This window comes from Zingiber officinale, chromosome 6B (assembly GCF_018446385.1).
Source record: "Zingiber officinale cultivar Zhangliang chromosome 6B, Zo_v1.1, whole genome shotgun sequence".
In the NCBI taxonomy this organism is placed as follows: Eukaryota; Viridiplantae; Streptophyta; class Magnoliopsida; order Zingiberales; family Zingiberaceae; genus Zingiber; species Zingiber officinale.
The window spans coordinates 7,862,126-7,871,776 of record NC_055996.1 but is presented as its reverse complement, the minus strand read 5'-3'; the positions used below and the strand labels follow the sequence as shown (position 1 = coordinate 7,871,776).

The following is a 9,651-nucleotide window of genomic DNA, read 5'->3' as shown; positions in this document are numbered from 1 at the left end:
GTCGATTTTCCACGAAAGGCATCTGAATCGATCAATGGGCAGCGTTTGTTCATGTTGTAGTTTAGGCGGAACTGCTCAAAACTCTTGGGCAGCGTTTGGAGAATAATATCGACCTGAGTTTCCCCATCGATTTTAGCTCCAAGGACTTCCATCTCATTCAAATGATCCATCATCCTGAGGATATGATCCCTTACGGGTGTCCCCTCAGTCATGGTGGTCGTCATTAAGTTTCTCATGGACTCCTGCCTGGCAGCTCGATTCTGGTGTCCGAAGAGTTCTTTGAGATTGAGCATCATGTCATAGGCAGTGGGTAGGGTCTGATGCTAATATTGCAGCACATTTGATATAGAAGCCAAAATGTAATACCGCGCCATCTCATCTGCCTTGACCCATCTCCTATGTCTCTATATATCCTCTTCACTAGAATCCTTATCAGGTACGCTAGGACAGACCTCAAGAAGTATGAACTTGTATTCTTCAGCAGTTAAGACAATGTCCAAGTTTCATTTCCAATCAATATAATTTGGACCAGTAAGTTTGTTTTCTTTTAAAATAACAGCAAGAGGATTGAAAATCATTTTGAAATCCTGAGAATCACAAAATAAAATATTTGGTCAAAACTTTAGAATTTAAAATAATATTGATTCCTCAAACAATATAATTTAAATTCACCAACACCTCAAAACACCATGAATTTCGTATGCCACGATAATGTGGACGTATACTAATTTAAACATTTGTAAGAGGATATTTTACTCATTAATTTTATTATCTTGTCAATCTAACTTTATGACAAATAAAATTAAGAGTTGGTTCATCTTCGGCCACACAAATAATAGCAGTAACTCCGATAGGGAGGATACTATTAAATGCGCCTAAGTATATACCATTACTTGATACTTAGTCCATTAATTAGGATTGTGCCCCTTCAGATGGAGAAGATCACACATACCTAAATAATTTCCTATAATTATCCATAGAGAAAGTTTGATCTAGTGATCTGCAAACAAACTCATCCGATATGGAGGAAGGCATTTAAAGCCAATGCGCAAATTGAATGCATCACTTACAAACCAGTAATGGAGATCGTGAGATTTATTTAAATAATCCCTCTCCTACTTAGTTATTTAAATCGAGGAATTTTAACATGCACACACATCACAACACACAGTATCACAGCATATAAAACAGCATATAAAGGCAATAAATATGAAAATAAAATTTCCAACTATTATGGCCTCATCCATCGCTGTCCTCCAATATGCCGCCAATGGATCAAGTTGTCACGTCTATCTTGCTTCCTTCTTCGTCGCGCCTCCGGTCCTCAAAATAGCATCATGCATAACAAGGATACAAGCCACAACAAAAAGAAATAAAAATTTATATTTATCGATCCTATATTCCATAAAGAAATTTACATGCAATCTAGATCGAACAAAATGTAAAAAATAATACAATAACTGACTGTGTTTAATTATTATAATCATGCACAACACAAAACAACCTTAACATGTCCGAGGGTTCAAATCACACATATGAAAGTGTTGGAATTCCGTTCTGTTTAAATTTCCCGGTATAAAAATTGTACAAGAACATAACTTTTCCTAGCAACCCGCATGTTCGATCAATCATGTGTTTGATCAATCAAACAAGTTCTTAAATGATCAAAGCACACCTTGATCGAAATATAAGATCGTTGACCTTTTGTGTTGGTATTCCAAAAATGATACAAAGAAAATAAACTAATTATGCAGTGGAATTAAGAACTAGTTGTACATTTTCTTTGTAACTAAAGACCTCTTGATCTTCTGTTGTATTCCTCTCCTCTTCTTGGATGTCGTGTGGATGATGATCTACCAAGACAGCACCACCCTCCTTCTCTTTGGATCCAAACCACTGGCTACAAAAGGAGGCTCTAGGATAGGGCACCTTCTAATCTTCTTCCTTTTCTTCCTCTTCTTCCTCTTCTCCAAGCCGCCACCCACAAGGAGGAGAAAGGGGTGCCGACCCCTAAGCAAGGAGGAGGAGGGGGATTGTGCCTCTGACCCTAAGCAAGGGAGAAAAGGGGTGCCGACCAAAAGGAAAGAAGGGGCTTATGGAAAATTAGAAAATTAGGTTTTAGGAGCCACCACCTACTCCTTTTTATAGGCTTGCCGTAGGTTACAAAGAAAGAAAAAATAATAGAATTTTGTTTAGAAAAAATCTCTCTTTCTATAACCGAATTCTGTTTAGAAAAAATCTTTCTTTCTATAACCAAGTTAAACCAAACCAAGTTAAGTCAAACCCAGTTAAACTAAACCAAGTTATGGATGGGTGGATGCGAGGCTTTATATAGATGCTACAACAGGGATCTAGAGGAGAAATTGGTTTAGACCTCTTAATGGGCTTGGGCTTCCTGTGTTCGGTCCGAACACCCAACCCAAGTCCATCAATAATAACTCATACCACTAAAGGGTTATTATTGAACTACTACACCAATCCCATATTACAATATGAGCTCCTTCTTATCATGAGTGTGTTAATCTCCCCGTATTTAAGATATCGTATGTCCGTTAATTAATTGAGTTACTGACAACCTAAATAATTAACATCTGATTCCCAGAGTAGTACCACTTAACTTTATTATCATGCCGGACTAAGTCCACCTGCAGGGTTTACATGATAATCCTTATGAGCTCCTCAAGGGGGCATCATCAGCCTAAATAATTAGGGCACAGTTTCCTTCTATAATTAACAACACACTATATAAATAATATTATCTCCCAACTCATTGGGCCTATTGATTTAACGAATAAATCTCACTCATTGATAAGTTAAAGAAATAAATACTAAATATACGTGCTTGTTATTATATAAGGATTAAGAGGGCGCACATCTATAATAATAGATGTTCTGTTCTTTTATGAAGTTAGTATAAATTGAACAACCTCAAATGCTCCTGCTCAATATACACATAGTGTACTAGTATAATTTTATAGTCAAGACAAACTAATACCAAATTACACTACAACCGTTCCAATGGTTTGTCCCAATCCATCTTGGTTGTGAGCTACTATTTATAATTTATAAGGAACCGATAACATGATCTTCTGTGTGGCACTACACACCATGTTATCTACAATATAAATTAAATGGACAACTGCATTGACATATATATAAATATAAAATGCAAACATTTGACCAAAGTGATTCTCATTTCAAAATATTTCAAAACAGATGTTCATACAAAAGCTAGGCTTATAATATACATCCCAACAACATAAACACAAAAAGCCATAATAATTGGACATAGGATGTCTGCAACCACAGAGTTAATCTTTCTAGGACATCCTACTATTATCCTGCCTAAACTTATAAACGAGCAATGCATAATTTAACCGAAAACCAATCACACAGAGTCAGAAAACTCGCTCTAATAACACTTGAAGGGCGCTGGAATTCTGTTCTGTTTAAATTTCCCTGTACAAAAATTGTACAACTATAGAACTTTTCCTAGCAACCCGCATGTTCGATCAAACATGTGTTTGATCAATCAAGCAAGTTCTTGACGGATCAAAACATACATTGATCGAAGTACAAGATCACTGGCCTCTTGTGTTGGTATTCAAAATCGATAAAAAGAAAACTCGACTAATTACGCAGCGGAATTAAAGAACTAGTTGTACTTTTTCCTTTGTAGCTAAAGACCTCTTGATCTTCTGTCGTATTCCTCTCCTCTTTTTGGACGTCGTGTGGGCGACGATGTACCAAGACAACAACCACCCTTCCTTTCATTTCTTCCAAACCCGACGGCCACTAAGGAAAGCTCTAGGATGAGGCACCTTCTTCCTTCTCCTCTTCTTCCTCTTCTCCAATTCGCCGACCCTAGCAAGGAGGAGGGGGGCGCCGACTCTTGTTATGGAGGAGGAGGCGTCGGCCCTTGTTATGGAGGAGGAGGGGCGCCGACCACAAGGAAGAGATGTGGTCGACCCTAGGTGGAGATGTGGCTGGCCCTAGCAAGTGAAGAAGGGGCGCCGGCTACATGGAGGAGAAGAGAATTATGGAGAATTAGGTTTTGGAGGCATCACCTACTCCCTTTTATAAGCTTACCGTTGGCCCTAGGTAAGGAAGAGAAAACCAAAAACCAAAACCAAACTGGATGGGTGGATGCGAAGCTTTATATAGAGGCTACAACAGAGACCTAGAGGAGCAATTGGTTTAGGCCTCCTGATGGGCTTAGGCTTTCTGTGTTCGACCCGAACATCCAACCCAAGTCCATCAATAATAACTCATACCACTAAAGGGTTATTATTGAACTACTGCACCAATCTCATATTACAATATGGGCTCCTTCTTATCATGAGTGCATTAAACTCCCTGTGTTTAAGATATCGTATATCCGTTAATTAAATAAGTTACTAACAACTCAATTAATTAACATATGATTCCAAGAGTAGTATCAATCAACTTTATTATCATGCCGGACTAAGTCCACCTGCAGGGGTTTACATGATAATCCTTATGAGCTCTTCGAGGGGACATCATCAATCTAAATAATTAGGACACAGATTCCTTCTATAATCAACAATACACCATATAAATAATATTATCTCCCAACTCATCCGACATATTGATTTAACGAATAAATTTCACCCATTTGATAAGTTAAATAAATAAATACTAAGTATACGTGCTTGTTATTATATAGGGATTAAGAGGACGCATATCCATAATAACAGAGGTTCTACTCTTTTATATAGTCAGTACACACATAGTGTACTAGTGTAATTTTATAGTCAAGATAAACTAATACCAAATTACACTATAATCGTTCCAGTGGTTTGCCCCTATCTATCTTGGTTGTGAGCTACTATTTATAATTTATAAGGAACCGATAACATGATCTTCTGTGTGACCACACATAGGGGTGAGCAAAAGTTCGGTCAAACCGAATAAACCGACTGAACCGACCGATTTTTTAAATTCGGTTCGGTTATTTTGATATTTCGGTTAATTCGGTTAAATAATTCGGTTTTTTCGGTTCGGGTTCGGTTTTAAAGTTGCCTATTCGGTTAAACCGAAAAAACCGAATTATTTATTAATTTTACAGTTTGCTAAATTACTCCAAGTCTCCAATTCCACACCAGATTTAAAACCTGGTTAATGTAATTACGGACTCAGGTGGGCTGGACGGCTGGACCGGATGAGTGGCTAGGGTTTTCAACCTGGTCAAGTTTCAATCTAAATCACTAAATCCCTAAACTTCTCATTCACTCGCCGCCACTGCCCACTCGCGACTCTCCCCCTTCGGCCCTTCCCCACGGTGACCGCGTTACCTAAAATCCTGCTCGATCCCTAACTCTAGCCGTCTCTCGCAGTTGATCACCTGCGCTGCTGTGCGACGCTGCAACTCCGCATCTCCGCCTTGCTCAGCAGTCAGCCCTCTCTCGTCTCTCCTTCTGTCGCCTGTCTGACGCTGCAACTTCTCTCCGTCGGTCCTCCCTTGGCTAGCCGAGCACCTGCGAGGCTGCTGGCTGCGACTCAGCATCTCTGACTCCGTCTATCCTCCCTGTTCAAACCCTCCCTCCTCTCGTCACTCTCACCAGTCACGAGTGCTCATTGCTCCAAGGGAAGTCTCGCTAGGACTGTCTGCGGCCTGCATAAATTAGAGGTATAAGTTTTTTGTTTTTTTTTTTCAGAATATGCAAATTATTAGTTTTAATTCTTCCCTTTTCTTTTTCAGTCTCAGTCACATCTTGGGTCTTGATAACTTTAGTTAGTAATCTTTGCATTGATCTTGTATGAATTTTTATTGAACTCAAGTAGTTAACAGTGTCTAGATATCCTGATAAGTATTATCATGCTTAGTTATAGTTGAGTTTCATATTTGTCTTTTAGTTTTAGTTAATTATATTTTAAACAGTGTTATTACACTTGCAATTTTGAACAGTGTCTGTGATCTGTGAAGACTATGATCAGTATTTATCTGGTATCAATGCAAGGAGATTTATCAAATATGGATGTTAATAATAGTTGTTCAGTACAAGAATCTGAAATTGGTCCTTCAGTGGGAACAAAAACTACGGTAGATTGTAAAGGAAAGGTAACTAAGAGAAAAGCAATGAAACCAAGAAGTGAAGTATGGGATCATTTTATAAAGTTTACTAATGATGCATCAGATATGAAAGCCAAATGCAAATATTGTGATAAAGAATTTTTTTGTGATCCATATAAAAATGGGACAACAAGCTTGAGATCTCATATTACCTCATGTAAAAAACATCCTCATGTTATTGAAACAACTCAAGCACAGCTAAGTTTACAACAAAGTTCAAAAGAGGGTGAGGTGTGTTTAACTTCTTGGAAATTTGATCAAGATGCATCCAGAAAAGCATTGTCTAGAATGATCATAATGGATGAACTCCCTTTCAAATTTGTAGAAAGAGAAGGATTTAAAACATTTATGGCTATGGTTTGTCCAAAGTTTCGAATTCCTTCAAGATGGACGGTTGCACGTGATTGTGTTGAATTATATGTAGTTGAAAGGGAAAAATTGAAAAAATTGTTGCATGATTCAGCACAAAGAGTTTGTTTGACCACTGATACATGGACATCAATTCAGAAAATCAATTATATGTGTCTAACAGCCCATTTCATTGATAAAAATTGGAATTTACAGAAAAGAATTATCAATTTTTGTCCAATTACAAGTCATAAAGGTGAGGCTATTAGTTTAGCCATTGAAAATCGCTTGAGGGGTTGGGGAATTAACAAAATTTTTACTATTACAGTTGATAATGCAAGTTCAAATGATGTTGCTATCAATAGTTTCAAAAAAAAGATGACTAATTGGGATTCCACTATTCTAAAGGGAGAATATGTCCATATGAGATGCGTAGCTCATATAATCAATTTGATTGTTACTGATGGCTTAAAAGATATAAATCAATCTGTGATGAAGGTAAGGAATGCAATCAAATATGTTAAGCAATCCCCCTCTAGATTAAGCAAGTTCAAAGAATGTGTAGAGATTGAAAAAATTGAAAGCAAGAACTCATTATGTTTAGATGTACCAACCAGATGGAACTCAACTTTCTTGATGTTGAACACAGCTCAAAAATTTGAAAGAGCTTTTGATAGGTTTGATGAACAAGATCCATGTTTTAAATTAGATCTTCAATATACAGAATGGCATATTCTTTTGAATGAGAATGAAGAGATGATACTTGAATCAGATGGTAAACCTAAAAGAGAATTGAAGACTTTTGATGGGAAACCAACAAGTGCATATTGGAATAATGTTAGACTTTTTGCATCTCTACTGCAAGTTTTTTATGAACTAACATTAAAAGTTTCAGGATCTTTGTATGTCACATCCAATACTTTTGCACACGAGATTAGTTATATCCATACCATCTTGAAGGAGTGGCAACAAAGTGATGATATTGATGTGTATTCAATGGGAATTAGAATGAAAAACAAATTTGACAAGTATTGGGGAGATCCGGAGAAAATGAATAAGTTGCTTTATATTGCGGTGGTGCTTGATCCAAGGCATAAATTAGATTTCGTAGAATTTATGTTGATTGAATTATATGGAGATGAGAAGGGTGCAAAAGTAGGAAAGATAATAAAGGACACTTTATTTGCTTTGTACAAGAATTATAAGGAAAAAATGGAGCCTCAATGTGGTACTTCAATAGTTTCATCTATTCCAAAATCAGTTGACAATGATAATACTTCAACAAATATGAGTGATTTGAAAAGACAATCAATCATAGCGAAGTATAAGAAACAAAAGGCACAAGTTTTTGGTGATGGCAATATGTCAGAATTAGACAAGTATCTTAATGAAATAGTTGAAGAATATTGTGATACTTTTGACATTTTGGGATGGTGGAAGCAAAATTGTCACAGATTTCCTATTCTTTCTCAAATTGCTCGTAATGTATTAGCTATTCCGATATCGACAGTTGCTTCAGAATCCGCTTTCAGTACTAGTGGTCGGGTACTTGATTGTTTTAGGAGTTCATTGACTCCTAAGATGGTAGAAAGTCTTATTTGTACTCAAGATTGACTTCGGTTAAGTTTGCAATCACTCAATGTTGAAGAAATTTTAGAGGATATGGAAAAACTTGAAAATGGTAAGTTTTTATTTTTTTTAAAGAAATATAATTAAATTTTTGTTTATAATTATAAACTTTATTTACTTAACTTGCATGTTTTTATCAGATTTCTCAAAAATCATAATGGACTCGTCTTCTTCGACAACACCGGTGACACAATGATCAATGGTATGTTTAAATATAGTATTTTATTTAAATTGACCTCGATACTAAGAACATGAAGCTATATGATGATATAAGTGTTGTTGTTTCTAATTTGCTCACTTTCTAATTTGCTCACTTTATATGATGTTGTTATTCCTCAATTTTTTGGTGTTTGCAGCTCCATTCATCTATCACTATAGATTCAAAATATTCAAACCCCATAATGTTCTTTAATCCCCATTCCTGTATCCTTAGTTCTAATAACAAAACACATTTAGAGTTCACAGGAACGATTTCATTATTCTGCCTTTTGCTAGGACAGTTTTTATGAACTTGCTGGATAAATGCTCATGTAGAAAATTTGTATACATATATCTGCATTATATTTTATGAATGCTACTGGAAATGAGTTCTTGTAAATTTTGGATGGACTTGACTTTGCTAATAAGTTTTCTTTATTTATTGGTCTGTGTTCAGTTTAGTTCTCCACGTTGGTACATTAGTAATTTCAGTGGTCATCAAATTTAAAAAAAAAACACACACAAATTTTCTTAATAGTAGCATGCAGTTTGATCTTAAAAATTTATAATTTTCTTAATAGTAGTCCTGTGAAATAGTTGAATTTGTGCAGTTTGATACTTTGATCTAGTTGAATTTGTGCAGTTTGATACTTTGATAATGCAGGTTTATTTGGAAAGGATTGCTAAGGAGTAAGGACACATAGCTATGTTGGGTTGACCTTGCTGTTTTCTGTTTTGATGTTGCTCTCTGCTGTTATGCTGTAAATGTGAAAGCTGCCAGCTTGCTGCCTGCTATCCAAATTATGAATTTTTATCTTGATGTAACCAAACAATTGTGTGAAGTTTCTTGTATGTCTCAAACAAGTAAACTTTGCTGTTTTTGTGGTGTTTTTGTGTGAAGTTTTGTGGTGTTTTCTTATTAACAGTTTTCTTTAGAGCTTTCTTTTGTGACCTCAATTATGTGATCGAGTGAGGATATGTGTTGGTTTCTTCTAAACCTTGTATGTTTGGTTTCATCTAAACTGAGGATATGTAAACTTTGTATGTTTGGTTTCATCTAAACTGAGAATATGTGTTGGTTTCATCTAAACAATTTGCACTGCCATCAGAGCAAACACAACCAACATACATGATCGCATTGCTAAACTTGATTCGTACTTTTTTCAGTATGCCAGAAGTACCACTAGCAAAAGCTGTTTAAAGGCAAAAACTTATTTCAAACATCTTGGGCAACAAAAAAAGCAACTTGTTTCAGAAGTTCCTACTAAATTTCTTAAGCAACAGAAGTTAGTTGCATATACATGTATGATATCGAGCAACATCATAACGTCGAAAGTTATTTGTTTCTCTTCTTCGCTGCACTCTTCACCAAAGCTTTGCAA

General features: G+C 36.1%; 1 long non-coding RNA gene across 1 annotated transcript; it reads left to right on the top strand.

The window, feature by feature from the left end:
• Positions 1-8,107: 8,107 nt before the first annotated feature.
• On the top strand, positions 8,108-8,978 carry LOC121990717. Its single transcript, XR_006114677.1, has 3 exons — positions 8,108-8,123; positions 8,212-8,273; positions 8,934-8,978. It is a non-coding gene; the product is annotated as an uncharacterized LOC121990717 (long non-coding RNA).
• Positions 8,979-9,651: the final 673 nt, after the last annotated feature.